The sequence below is a fragment of the Rhipicephalus sanguineus genome, chromosome 11 (assembly GCF_013339695.2).
Source record: "Rhipicephalus sanguineus isolate Rsan-2018 chromosome 11, BIME_Rsan_1.4, whole genome shotgun sequence".
In the NCBI taxonomy this organism is placed as follows: Eukaryota; Metazoa; Arthropoda; class Arachnida; order Ixodida; family Ixodidae; genus Rhipicephalus; species Rhipicephalus sanguineus.
In genome coordinates this window covers 10,111,918-10,124,614 of record NC_051186.1, presented here as the reverse complement: position 1 = coordinate 10,124,614, position 12,697 = coordinate 10,111,918, and the positions used below count along the sequence as shown (strand labels likewise).

The 12,697-nt window shown below is 43.5% G+C and overlaps 1 long non-coding RNA gene across 1 annotated transcript; it reads right to left on the bottom strand.

The window, feature by feature from the left end:
* Window positions 1-5,882: 5,882 nt before the first annotated feature.
* On the bottom strand, window positions 5,883-12,388 carry LOC125756348 (uncharacterized). Its single transcript, XR_007414409.1, has 3 exons — window positions 12,270-12,388; window positions 8,623-8,735; window positions 5,883-6,057 (listed from the first exon to the last, which is right to left on the bottom strand). It is a non-coding gene; the product is annotated as an uncharacterized LOC125756348 (long non-coding RNA).
* Window positions 12,389-12,697: the final 309 nt, after the last annotated feature.

The window sequence follows — 12,697 nt, the reverse complement described above, 5'->3', positions numbered from 1 at the left end:
AATAAATTTTATTCCTCCTCATCCTTAAATAAAGGCTGGAAAAAACTTTAACAGGGGAGTTAGCTCAGATAAAAAATGCGATGTTTCTGAACAGGCGCTACAACTTTTGTATTGAAGATTTTTCTGCAGAGTTACTATTTAAAAGTTCATTAGGTAATGTTTAATTGCAGAGCTTGGCGGATTAGAAAAAAAATATTCTGACGTGTTCTATATGGCTCAGCAACAATACTGTGCTAGTTTGGTAGCGCCTATGTCTAATTTTTAATAGTTGGTGCTTCTTAGCTGGAACACCCTGTATAAGCCAAGGAAGTGCCCAAAATAGACACTACAAGCATTATCAGAACACCGTCTGTGTGGGTTAAGCATGAGCAACTGCTACCGCTCCGCATGCACGAGTGCCTGATTCAGTAGGGGCACTATCGTACCTGCGCACGCGCAGATACGCATTGCAGCGGAGATATTATCCATAGTGTCCAGCAGATCGCTGCCTGCGGAGAACCAAAAAAAAAGCTGGGCCAGCAATTACGCGTTCTCTAGACGCTGTAATCAAGGACCTGAGAAGTCTGTGGCAGTAGACTACAGAGAAAATCAAGCGCTCATATCGTTCTTTTGTAGCGATTGGTGTAGTTCTAAATGCTGCGCTAAATGCAGCTTCACAACTGTGAAACCTGAGGAAGTGCTTAGCACGGGCACCCAGCGATTCCCGTTCGTAGAGTTCCCACTGCTCGGTTTACGAAACCATCGGTGGTGCCAATGTTTGAGGTAAGTTTATAAGGTTTACCCGGCACGAGTAGAATTCTGTTAAGGAGATTCGCACATTTGGTGTGCGATATGCGGGCTACTTTTTGCTACGCTTTATCGAGTTCGTGCTTGTTACGCCAGTTGAGGTACGTGTCGTCTGCTGCGAGTCCTGTCACATTCTTGCCCCATTCAGATGTAGCGACGATGCACCAACGAAGCGCCGATGGAGGAGCAATCGCTCGCTCGGCGAGGCGGTGGCGCCCTTTGTTGCGCGGCTCGGGTATCCGCCGCATATTTCCGAAACGTTTTTTGAGCTATTTTAAGTTTACTGCGATTACCTCTTCGTCATTTCTGTTAATTGCAGTATTTAAGACCTTGTTCGTTTACTTTAACCCGGTTTTGAGCATTGCTAGTCTTGTTTTAGGCTTCTATAGAGCACTTGATTGTGAGCGTGATCACACCACATAAGATTTAGGGACGACAAGCCGGGCCCTTATAAAGTGCTGTATACTTAAAGGGCGCATCATACGTATAGGCACAGGGAGATGTGTTCGCAATATAACCTTAAAAAGACGGGTCGTGAAAACACGGACACGAGAGAGAAGTCGAGACACTAGGTGTCTTGACTTCTCTCTTGTGTCTGTGCTTTCACGTCCTGTCTCTTTAACATGAATACTTAGCCACTAGATCAGCTCTCTGGTATTTACACGCTTAAAATTTTCAGGCATTCTTCATGGAGCCGCAAGCTGGACAAAAGCCAGCCTCGTATTGAAACTATTAATGCCATATATTATTTGCAAAACATGCTAAATGTAAGCAAATAAGAAACCACGAGGTATATCAGAAGTTATTTCTTGGCTTATTGTATAGCGATAGACGCTTAAAGGGACACTACAAACGAAAATGCACCGTCGCCGAGACTTTCGTTTCAAAGTACTAGTGTGAAAGATTCTATCGCGCCTCTCGAGAAGAGGTTCTTAATGGAAAATACAAGAAAAGGGGGGAGGTATGACACAGTAACTGTCTCTCAGTCGAGGACACCACAACCGCGTCACTTTAGGGGAAGGGGGGTAAAAGGGAAGGAGGTGATAGATGGTGGGAGGGAAGGGGCGGTACGAATGTCGAGCGGTGAAGGATGGTGGCGATGAGCGCCGATGGGGTGAGCGCGAGCTACAGAGAGGAAAAAAGAGGCGCGGATCTAGTCGACTGTGTGTCACCCCCCCCCCCTCCCCGGCTCCCTGTACTTGCGTTGAGCCGGTCAACCTTGAACACCTCATGCTCGCTTGTCCCAAGCAAGAGTAGCACTGGTGGCAGCTAATGAAGGCCTTCCGTTCCATGGTGCTCTCACCTGCTCTACAGGAAGACCTGCCCTTCCAGAGGACCCACCCAGGCCCGGCTCCTTCGAGAACCCAGTCGAATCCAATTCCTGGATTCGACTGGTCTCTCGTCCACCCTGTAACACAATTCCTGACCCTCCAGCGGTCTGAAATTGCTCTCATGGTTGAAAAACAAAACCTCCCTGCAGTGTGTCTGAAGAGAACGAAAACCGAAAACTGAAAAAGAAAAAAACGACATTTTTTACCGGAAGAAAAACGTAACCCAAGCTTTATTATTTCATTCCGGAATCAAACCCAAATTTTTAAAATCGTTTTTAGAGAGCAAAGATTTGTTGAAATTGTGCGAAAAACGCAAACAGTGGCAACCAGAGATATTGCCGCAAGTGGACTTTTACGCGCGTGTCACGCAGGCCAGCGTGGACAGAGCATTGTCGGCGTTGAAGCTTTTTAGAGCGAAAGCTGTTATGAGATCACAAGAGCCAATTTGGCGCCATTATTGTCCGCCGCTGACGGTGTCCATAACCGCTATCGCGTGAAATAAGGCCAAATGAAATGAGAAACAAATTTCTAGGATCGGATGGGATTTTAACACGCGCCCTCTGCGTGGAAGTCGAGTATTCCACCATAGTGTCACGCTGGTGCTTGTAGCTCCTTCGCGAAAATACTCTATACAGGCGTCATGTCGGGCAAGGAGTCGTGTTAGGATATGTAATATAGCGTGGCAGAAGAGTAAAATAACAACCTGGCGTTACACAATGCGAATTGCGCAACGAGTCAGTCGTTGAATGTTTTCAACCCGTTACAAATGGCTCAGCCATAATTCTTCATCGTCATCAGCCACAGCACAAAGTGTACATAATACGTCACAGATGTGTAGCGGGTACCACGATTCTCCGAAGGATGACGAGAAAGAGAAGAGAGAGAGTTAAAAAAAAAGAAAGGCCGGGAGGTTAACCAGATATTAGCACCTGGTTTGCTACCCAGCACTGTGATTGCACAGTGAGTACGTTGCTACTTCAAATATCCACGGAGTGAATGATGATGAGTGGGCGAAGCTGCGGAGGTTCATCGGTAAACCGTGAATCTTCCGTGAATTCTGCCCAGTACATCATCACCGACGTGAGATCGGGCGCGTTTATACTAAAGGTTCGATGAGTTATGACGACTTGCAGCTCACTTTAATTTTACATGTACGCTGTGAATTTTCATTGTTTAGAAAACCATTGCTTTAGAAAACATCTGGCGTCTTTCGTTAAGCAGCTGGCGTCTTTTCGTTTTGCTTTAGAAACATCTGGCGTTCTTCCGCTTTGCTTTTACAAAACATCTGGCGTCTTTCGTTGGTTTATTTCATCAATCAACGGCGTTTTGAACAAAATTTTTATTGTTTAGTCACGCACAGGAGAAATCTCACCAGGCACTACCTTGGAGGTAAAGAATGGCTGCTAATGGGAATGAGAGACAGAAGAAGTCGGCTTTTAGCTACCGCTGCGAATTTTTTATTGTTCAACAACGCACAGGAAAAATCTCCCACCGGCACCACCTTGGAGGTCAAAGCGTAAGACTGGTTACGCACTACGACTACGACTACGAGGGACGAACGGGTGCCGCCTTAAGGAGCTTCGCCCCTAAAAAATTACGAGGATTTATGGCGTAGTGGGTACCTTGCATATGTAATTGTATTAGTTTCCCCTAGAGAGTCTACAACGGGCTCTAGAAAATCCGCTCTTCCAGCTTTCGCTGTGACTTTGGTGCTTGTTCAGCCCAGGCCTAGCGATTTTTTTTATCAGAACAGCGCTCTCGCGCATCAGAGAGTATACGCAATGGCGTGTTGCTTCTAAGATCGTGCTCACTCTCTTGACACCAATCATTGAGCCCGCTAAAAAACGGTAATTGACTTTTGAAAACATAAATACTATGACTTCGAAGGGTATACTTCTTTTGTGCAAGTTGGTGGGAATTCGTGGTACACTTACTTCCGCTCCTCTGAAGAACGTGTTTTACCCCTGTCCCACTTTTTTAAGAGGAGGGCAAGTAGCTATATCACATATCCAATGTTTTGTTAATGATTACTATAACTGCAAATTTTTGCATGCAAAAAGAAAATCTTTACGAACCATTACGGAGCCTATTTTTTTCGCTCCGGAACAGAAAAGGAACGAAACTTTTTGCGGTGGTCCGTGGAACGAAACTAAAACCGAAGAGAAAAACATTTCGTTCCGATACCCTGACTCACTGATTGTGATCGTCTTAGTGTGATGTGTGGAATAAAGCGGAACAATTCTTTTCTCTGTTCAGGCATAATTAATTGGAACATTTCACTTATTGCTTCTGGCAGCTGACATTTATGTGCAATATGGCCGCTTACACGTTCGTCTGTTCGCATGGTGCCGTCTTGATGTACTTTCCTGTCCAAATTATCAACCACTGACTTGTGGTTGGGAGGGTCACTTGCCGAAGAAATAGGAAAAGATTCATATCGACTTCAATTAGTCGGATCTCACATTTTTTCATGCACCCACACTAATAGTGTAACAAAACATTGCCAGGTACTGTTGCTGGTACCTCACACTTTCGTGAAGCATCTCAAAATCTACCACCACAACCTAAATCCTGCACAACAGAGCGGTTCTGCATGATCTCAGAGGCTGTGCCTTGTTTATATTTGTATTGTGCAGCACAACACTGATGGCAGCATATTGCTCATTTCCTCACTGAATTGCATGGTGTGCGAAATATGGCACGTACTGATTTCCGGCTGTATACCGTAGTGGGAAAATTAATTAAGGAAAGAAATAGCGAGCATCAATTTTGAAGGCCACGAGATATGTCAAAATAAATGTTTCATGCTTCTTCAGTGAACAAATGTTGCTAGATAAAATAGCAGTCGCTGTTGTTTGAATACGGAACATGCACATGCACCGTGGAATCTATTTCACGCCTGCTTTTCATACCGCCCCAGGGATGGCAGCACTTTTGTTACAATTAGGTACGCATAAGTATGAGAATAAATCTGGCACTGTCACATCCTGAACTGGCTCTCTTGTTCCTGCAATGAAAATGTCAATCGGTATGTGCGAAACATGGCACGTCATGCAATGGAGGGTTAAGCGCGAATACTTCATAGAATTCTGTCTGCTTGAGAAGGAATCGTAGTTTCAAGGTAAAATTGGTAACTTAAAACTATAATTCTGTCTTGTTTCCGGTGTCGTTGCCGGTGTCTTTTAAAATGACACTGGCAGCGAATTTCAAGTAAATAAGTATGCAAGCTTGAAGAACAAAACTAGTCATTTCGGGAACAACTCGGTCTGCTGTAAAAGGAATGTCTGAGCTCATACAGTAAATATTGTGATTTTGTGAAACTGAAATACAAAGCCGCAGTTCACTGTTCACAATAAACATATTTAGGCATTTATGTCATCACCTTTATCATAAATATATAAAAGAACGAATTTCGTGCATTACTGGTGCCGTTCTCAGGAATGTCGTCCTGACGATCGGGAGTGAAGCTATCATCCCCACATGCGTGTTCAGGCGGAGTGTATGCTAAAAAGAAGGCAATCCTACAGATTAAGTCGTGCGCCTACAAGGCACGGGTTCTTTTTTTGTGCCAAGGTCTACTGAAGTTATTTGTTTTGTCGAATTGTCTCTCTGGTTCCGCGTAAACCTCAGCCTTGGTAATAACAGAGAGCTTTCATGTCTTGTACTTTTCAGAATACACGCTGTCCTTGTTCCATTGTGATCATTGGAAATACCACAGAAGTGTCGTTTGTAATAACGAGAATATAAGAAAACGCAGATTACCATGACATTCTCATCTGTGTAACGCTTTTAAAGAGCTGCTTAGCAAAGGCCATTGGGTGCATGCCATTGATAATGACCATTCCATCGATCAGCGTTTCGTTGAGCGTCGCAAAGCAGAAACTGATCATGCCGCCCCAGTCGTGACCAACGAGAATAACTTTCCGCTTGTGATCTTTGTCTGCACCAGAAAAAAACTGACATTATAACTGCAAGGTTTAGGTATTTCTATTTCAGGATATTCACTGAAAAAAAAATGCAATAAAATGCTGCCCGGAACTTCTTGAATGCAAAATAAAATCAGCAAGCTATTCACGGGAAAATATACCATGAACAATTCTTTAAAACCGTATTTAACTAGCATTGAAAATTGACGCAAGGCCAATCACTGATGTCATTCATTCTTGCATAGTATCTAATTTCATCGCAGAAAACGTTAGTCACAAACACGGACACAAGCAAACAAATATTACAGAAGCTCTGGCGCTTGTCTTGTCTCTTGTCATCTCGTGCGTCCGCGTGTACACGCATAACCTTTTCTGCGATGAAAACATACAACTAGACAAACGTTCTGCCATTCCAAAGGAGACACTGCACCTTTTCAGAGATTTTGAAGCAGATATTATCGGTATATGGAAGGAAGATGTTTTGCACTTATGGATTGCCTAAGGAAATACAGCTTATGATTTTTTTTTCATAGAGAGTTTATCAGACCGTTGTGAATGGTTGGTGCAGTAGAAGAAGAACAAAACTTTATTTGCGCAAAAGTCGTTATGGTTTTATGATTTCATGAAAGTTTTTAAACCAATGGCTTCGGCATTTCTAGTTAGAAATATGATATAATTGATCCTGCAAAGTACAACTCACTGAAACGTATTTATTTACATCAGAGGTCTTTGTTAATTTCTGAGATATATTGGCAGTGAAGGTGGAAAATTTGCAATTGAATTGCCTTTGAGCTGCAGGGAGCAACCTTCTTACTTATGAATCAAATGCAGAAGACAGAACATTTAACACAGATGTCCTTGGTCCCATGAATTCAATCCCTGGCCAATATTTCATTAGCAAGCAATATTAACCGAGACAAGTGTCATATAAAGCGAAAAAATTACTGCGAGTGACTGTTAACATGGAGACTGATGTGACTGTCCCTCATTAGCCACTTCTCCTCCCCTATCTCGCTTTTTCTGCAACTGCCACACTTAAATTAGGGAGAGTTGTACAGAGCATTCTCGGATAGCGCTTACAACTGCTGGAGAGTCAATGTAGTTGAGAAAAATCTTTGTGGCCTCCTAGTGCCGTTGCATTTGGGAATATATGTGCATGATAATCACGGTCCTGCAAAACTGTGTCAAACAATGGTTCACATGTAGGGAATGAACGTTGCCTATCTATAGTAAAGCAAGAAGTCTGTACTGTTTACTTCTAGAAAACCTTTATTCCTGCAGTTATGAGTGCGTCGTCATTTCGATTGCGCGGCCTGAACGACAATATCAAAGTTTCTATGGTTACTGTTTAATGTTGCTAAGCCTGTGGGGCAAAATAGCGCAGTACTGAAGCGGTACACCTCAGGCGTAAACGCGGAGCTTCGAAACAATCGACGCCGGTGCATATGCGACAAACTTGCGTCGTAGTAGATGCAAATGTAAGTTATCACTTAAATAGAGCTCCAAAAAATGGCAGAAAGTGGAAGATGGAAGCTGCGATGAAAAAATCCGTAAAACAGGTGGTGGATGCTCGAGCCAACGTTTCGACAAGTGGACTTGTCTTCTTCAAGGCTGGAACTTGTCTTCTTCAAGGCTGGAGTTCCAGCCTTTGAAGAAGACAAGTCCACTTGTCGAAACGTTGGCTCGAGCATCCACCACTTGTTTTACGGATTTAAATAGAGCTCGTATCTCCAACAACTCAGTCGTTTGTGCCTTTGTCAGAGATGGGAGCCTAAAGAATGAAATTGATGCATGTTCTGGTGAAATGCAGTGATGCGATTTTCTTGGCCTTCAGGTGATATATGCACCGTGCAAAGCCCCCCCCCCTGTACCCTATCCACGCGAACTGATTGGGCGAGTTGGTGATCCACGTCACATGCGGGCGCATAACTAATCAAGCAGTTGTCTTACAGTATTCCATTGTTTGGTTGCGCTCTCGTATTGTCAGTTAATTGTATACATTGGCGGTACGTCCGCCCTCCCACCTCCTTGTTTTGTTTCTCTTATTGAGGATTTCGCCCTTTACTGTCACTATTTGACACACTAAGTTATCTGAATAGCCTCAAACTGTACTATGTTTCGAATCTTTGTTCGAATGGTAATGAACCCCACGATGCTTCCTCAAAAGAGTGCCGAAAAATGGAAAAGGCTATGGCTGTATACAGGGTGTTCGAAATTAAGCTTTATGGTTTTCTTAAAATTCAGCACTTGGAGGTACGTGAAAACCACCTTTGCAGATAAGTTTTTTTTATTGAGGGGGACACAAAGTGAGACAATAATTATCGTTGTCAGCCGCCCAACTAACAAAGATTGAACTACAACCTTTTAATGAGTGCAGTATGCAGGCATGTTTGTATTCAAAAGTTGGAGGCAGTCGCGTATGTACACAGTTCCACTTGGAAGAATTCTTCTAGCATGTCTGCGCCCGGAGATATCCCACTGCAAAGTTTAATTGCGGTTCTGATGGATTAAATGTCACACCGTGAAAGTCACACAGGTAAAGCGATGTTATTAGGGAAAGTTGAAACTATGGCACTCACTCAGGTTTTCAAGCAATCCTTTAACATCTTCAATTAGATTCGTCATGAGGTACAGGGCGGTGTCATCAGGTCTTGTAGTATTTCCGTAACCGCGCAAGTCAGGTGCCACCACGCTTGAGCAATGTAAATAAAAAAAAAACAAATTTGTGCGTCAACTGAACCACGTCACAAATTAAGCACTAGGATGAATGACTTCCGCCATAACTTTAGAAAAGCTGAATATCGAAGAATGATATACAGAAATCTGCGCGGTAGAGCGGATTAAAAATAGCATGATGGGGTTTGCGCACCTATAGCCGTCCTGCGTTTCTGCATAACCCATTGGCCCGAAGTAGCAAACGTATACTATACGGACATACCTAATGCCCCACACAGCGAACAAAACGTGACGTATTTTTGCCAAACGACTGAGCTTGTTTTCAGAAAAAAAAAATTAAACGCATATACAAAGCCTTGGTTGCTGGAGTTGCTCCTGAGTCGAATGAATTACCTTCAAGTCTCTTTAATTCTAATGACCTTGCGCGCGAGCAGACAAGCTACCTTCACGACCGCTAATATGATCTTGCGTATGCTATTAACCTTCAAACATGTTTTCAACAGCGAAGCTGTTTAAGCTAGCCGTAATGTGTCCGACCCCGTCTCGAAAACTAAACGAGTATGTGCTAGAGAAATGGAGTAAATCCTACTATTACCACTAGTCCACTAAGAAAGAAGACAACAGTTGGCCGAACAAACGGGTATCTGCCACAGAAATTTATGCGGCCTATCAGAAAACTGTCATCACGAGAAACGGGTATGTGCCACAACACTAGGGAACGGGAGAGGCAAAGGCGGCGGCGAGAAACTATCATCACCATGAACTTGTATATGCCACAGAAATTGGGCAAATCCCACTACTCTCCACTGGTCCACTAGAAACGAAGAAGGCAACAATTAGCCCAACACTAGGGAACAATTAAGGCAATGGCGACTGCGAGAAGACTCCGAAGCGATGGAAGGCCTACGCCTACGGCGACGTTCCGGTAGATCTATGAGTGGTGCGAACGCGTGGTTTCAGCGCGAGTTTGTATCTGGAACTTGGACATCCGTGTCGTGTCTGTGACTCTGTGGTTTAACTCAAACCTCTCTGCGCTGAGAATCAACGAAGAAACAACCTAGCACTACCTACCTAAAGCCTAGCGACGACCTATAAGCAACCTAGAAACCCTAATCACCAAGATAAGGACTAGAAACAACCTAGAAGCAACCACATTAGTCTTCATAATCGTCCAGTTTCGCTCTCTCAAGGCTTGCACGGATTGGTGCTCAGAATAAGCTCCGCCAACTTTTTTTTTTTAACGTTTGGCCATAGGTGTGCGCACGAGAGAGCCAAGGGAGCGGGACTCTTCCGCTGATACTCAAAGGGGGCGCCTAATCTGCGCCGCACCTTTACTCAGTCGGACCTGTCCCGTTATTCGACACAAATTTCTGACAGTAATGGTGCCCAAGGACCTCTGGTATTGTAATAAAACCCTCCTTACTTCACACTTTTGCTCCAGGAAAGCGGAGGACCACAGGCAGGCCGTTGTGAAAAGCACGTCATTGCTTTATTTTCGTTTCGGCATTCATTGCGAAACTTATTTTCTTTGGGACTCCACCAACAGGGGGCGGGCTGCTATGAACCTTGCCTCCTCCCCCCCCCCCCCCATCCTGCGCACGCCTATTTGTTTGGCTATGCTTGGCTTCTGTTCACTTTACCACAACAAAACGGCCCTTCTGCTAGTATCAAAGAAACAGCTCCCAGTACATACAATATATGGAATCAGAACATGGGTTCCTGAGCCATCCACGACCTGCGACACTGCTGACACCGGAACTCCAGCCTCCCAAACTTAAGGGTTTTGCTTGTAAGTATAAAGATGGTTCCTTGCTGAACTTCAGAGCAGGGCGAAGGCTGACTGTCAAGTCAGGACATAGATTTCGAGCGCGAGCGGGGATCTCGAACCAAATGCTGGAGGTTATGATGGTACACGAGCGTTCGTAATGTCTGCTACAACCAAGTGTTCCTCGGCAGCTACTATCATCTCGAACGCACTGTTTCGGTGCTTGTATAAAGTTAATCCCTTCGTTCACAAGTCGCTTAATCAGTCTCCCTACAGCTGTAAGTGACTATATCCCTGATGGCACATTTGGTACTTAAGGGAAAGAAACTACCGACCATATTCAAAAGACAGCTTATATCTTGATGCCCTGCTTCTGTTACAACATTCTTTATCGCAATTACGATCAATGAAAAAGCAAATATTTCGCGACATTACGCGAGTAACTCATCATTTGAACGAGTAGCGCCTTAAAACTTCTATTATTTCACAAGGCATTGACTTGTGCTTCTTCATTATTGTGTTCACGATGAATGACTCGGGAGTGTTACCCACTTGACATTCGTAGGCTTTATTCACACTGTTATGAAGGCCTTGTTTAAGCATTATCTTATTGAGTAAAAATTTAGGAAACGTGCTACGAATAGCATAAAAACTGCCATAAAAATATTATCACAAGAAATCTGAAATTACTAATACACCCAAATTGGTATTCTTCAACTGAAAATCCCAAGAGCCATATTGAGAAAGGAGAAGCATACCATCTGCGGCATAGGAAAAAGAGGAACGCAGGACAAGCGCTGAACTGAATTGAAAACTGATAGTTGATTCCTACTACGAGGATTAATTCTTATCGTGTTAAGAAACTAACGTTCGCAAACTAACTTTTCGCTTTTTAGGCGCGTGCATGTTGATTTCTCGTATATTGATGTACACACACATTACAAGGCCATGTGTTGTGAAGAAATCTGTCTTTTCCCTCGAATAACAAGTATACCAAAAGAAATTGCATGATACTCTGATGCACTCAGCAATACCATGTGTTCGGTGCCAACTGCTCTGACTCTTCTTTATTTTCGTACTTATTTCTGCTAGTTTCCAGTAAACTGTCAAATTTTTTTTTCTGCGCTTTTTTTCATATACCTACTTTCTGTATGTTCTGTTCTTTTCGCGCTATTGTTTTACTCAACAAACTAACCGTCTGTATTTTCCTCCGTGTAAGCAGTGGAAAATTCATGCCATTTAGATAAACTCTACGATTGGTTGCTCACCAATGTACAACGACTTTTTAACCTCAGGAGCTATTCGTGACACAACCTTCAAGTACTTTTATTGCTGTGGACTGATGAGTAAACTTAGTGTACTGGTTTAGCAATACATTTCGGCCACGGCGGCCGCACTTTGATGGAGTCGAAATGCTAGAAGCCCGTGTACTTAGATTGAGGTGCAAGGTAAAAAAACACCACATGGTCAAAATTTAAAAAAACCCTCTTCTACGGCGTCCCTCATAATCGTATCGTGGCTTTGGGACGTAAAATTCCAACAATTCAATTATTGATTTAGCAATACGGCTTGCTCCGATGGCACATTTGTACATAATCTATAATAATCTTGTACGCTGAGGTTGTAGGTGATCTTGCATCCTTAATATCCACTCGTTTCTGTCATTATTGTTTACAATTAGGAAGGGGGCCCCAGTATATGTAATTAATAAGTTTTATGGGTTCCATTAGGGACCGCTTACTGCTTCCACGCTACAATGGTGCCAAGCCTCTCAGGCAGCCTTACCAAAAATCGTCACCAAGGGCAGGTATCTGTCTATTCCAGGCGTACTAAAAGTCAAGAAATCCGTGAAGGAAAAGTAGCATAACTTTGGTGTTGTTTTCCTCGCATCCCTTTGTGACGTAATGCATGGTGACATTCTGAAAAATTAGCCGGTTGATTAAGGCACAGGACCCATAAATAAATTCTGAGCTGTTTCTTGCGTTCCATTCTTGCATTCTAATCTTTCACGAAGCTTTTCGGAAACTCATTGGTTGAATGCCACCTTGTTTAAATATCTGTCTATTCTGTGCAAATCACCTTTGAAGCCCTTGTGAAACGGTTCGTCTCGTCTGCTTACCGAGAATAACGGCATCTGAAGCGCGTTTTGAGGAGTCTACCGTGAGGCATCTGTGCGATATGATGTCGACAGCCAATAAAAGCTTTTTGGAAAT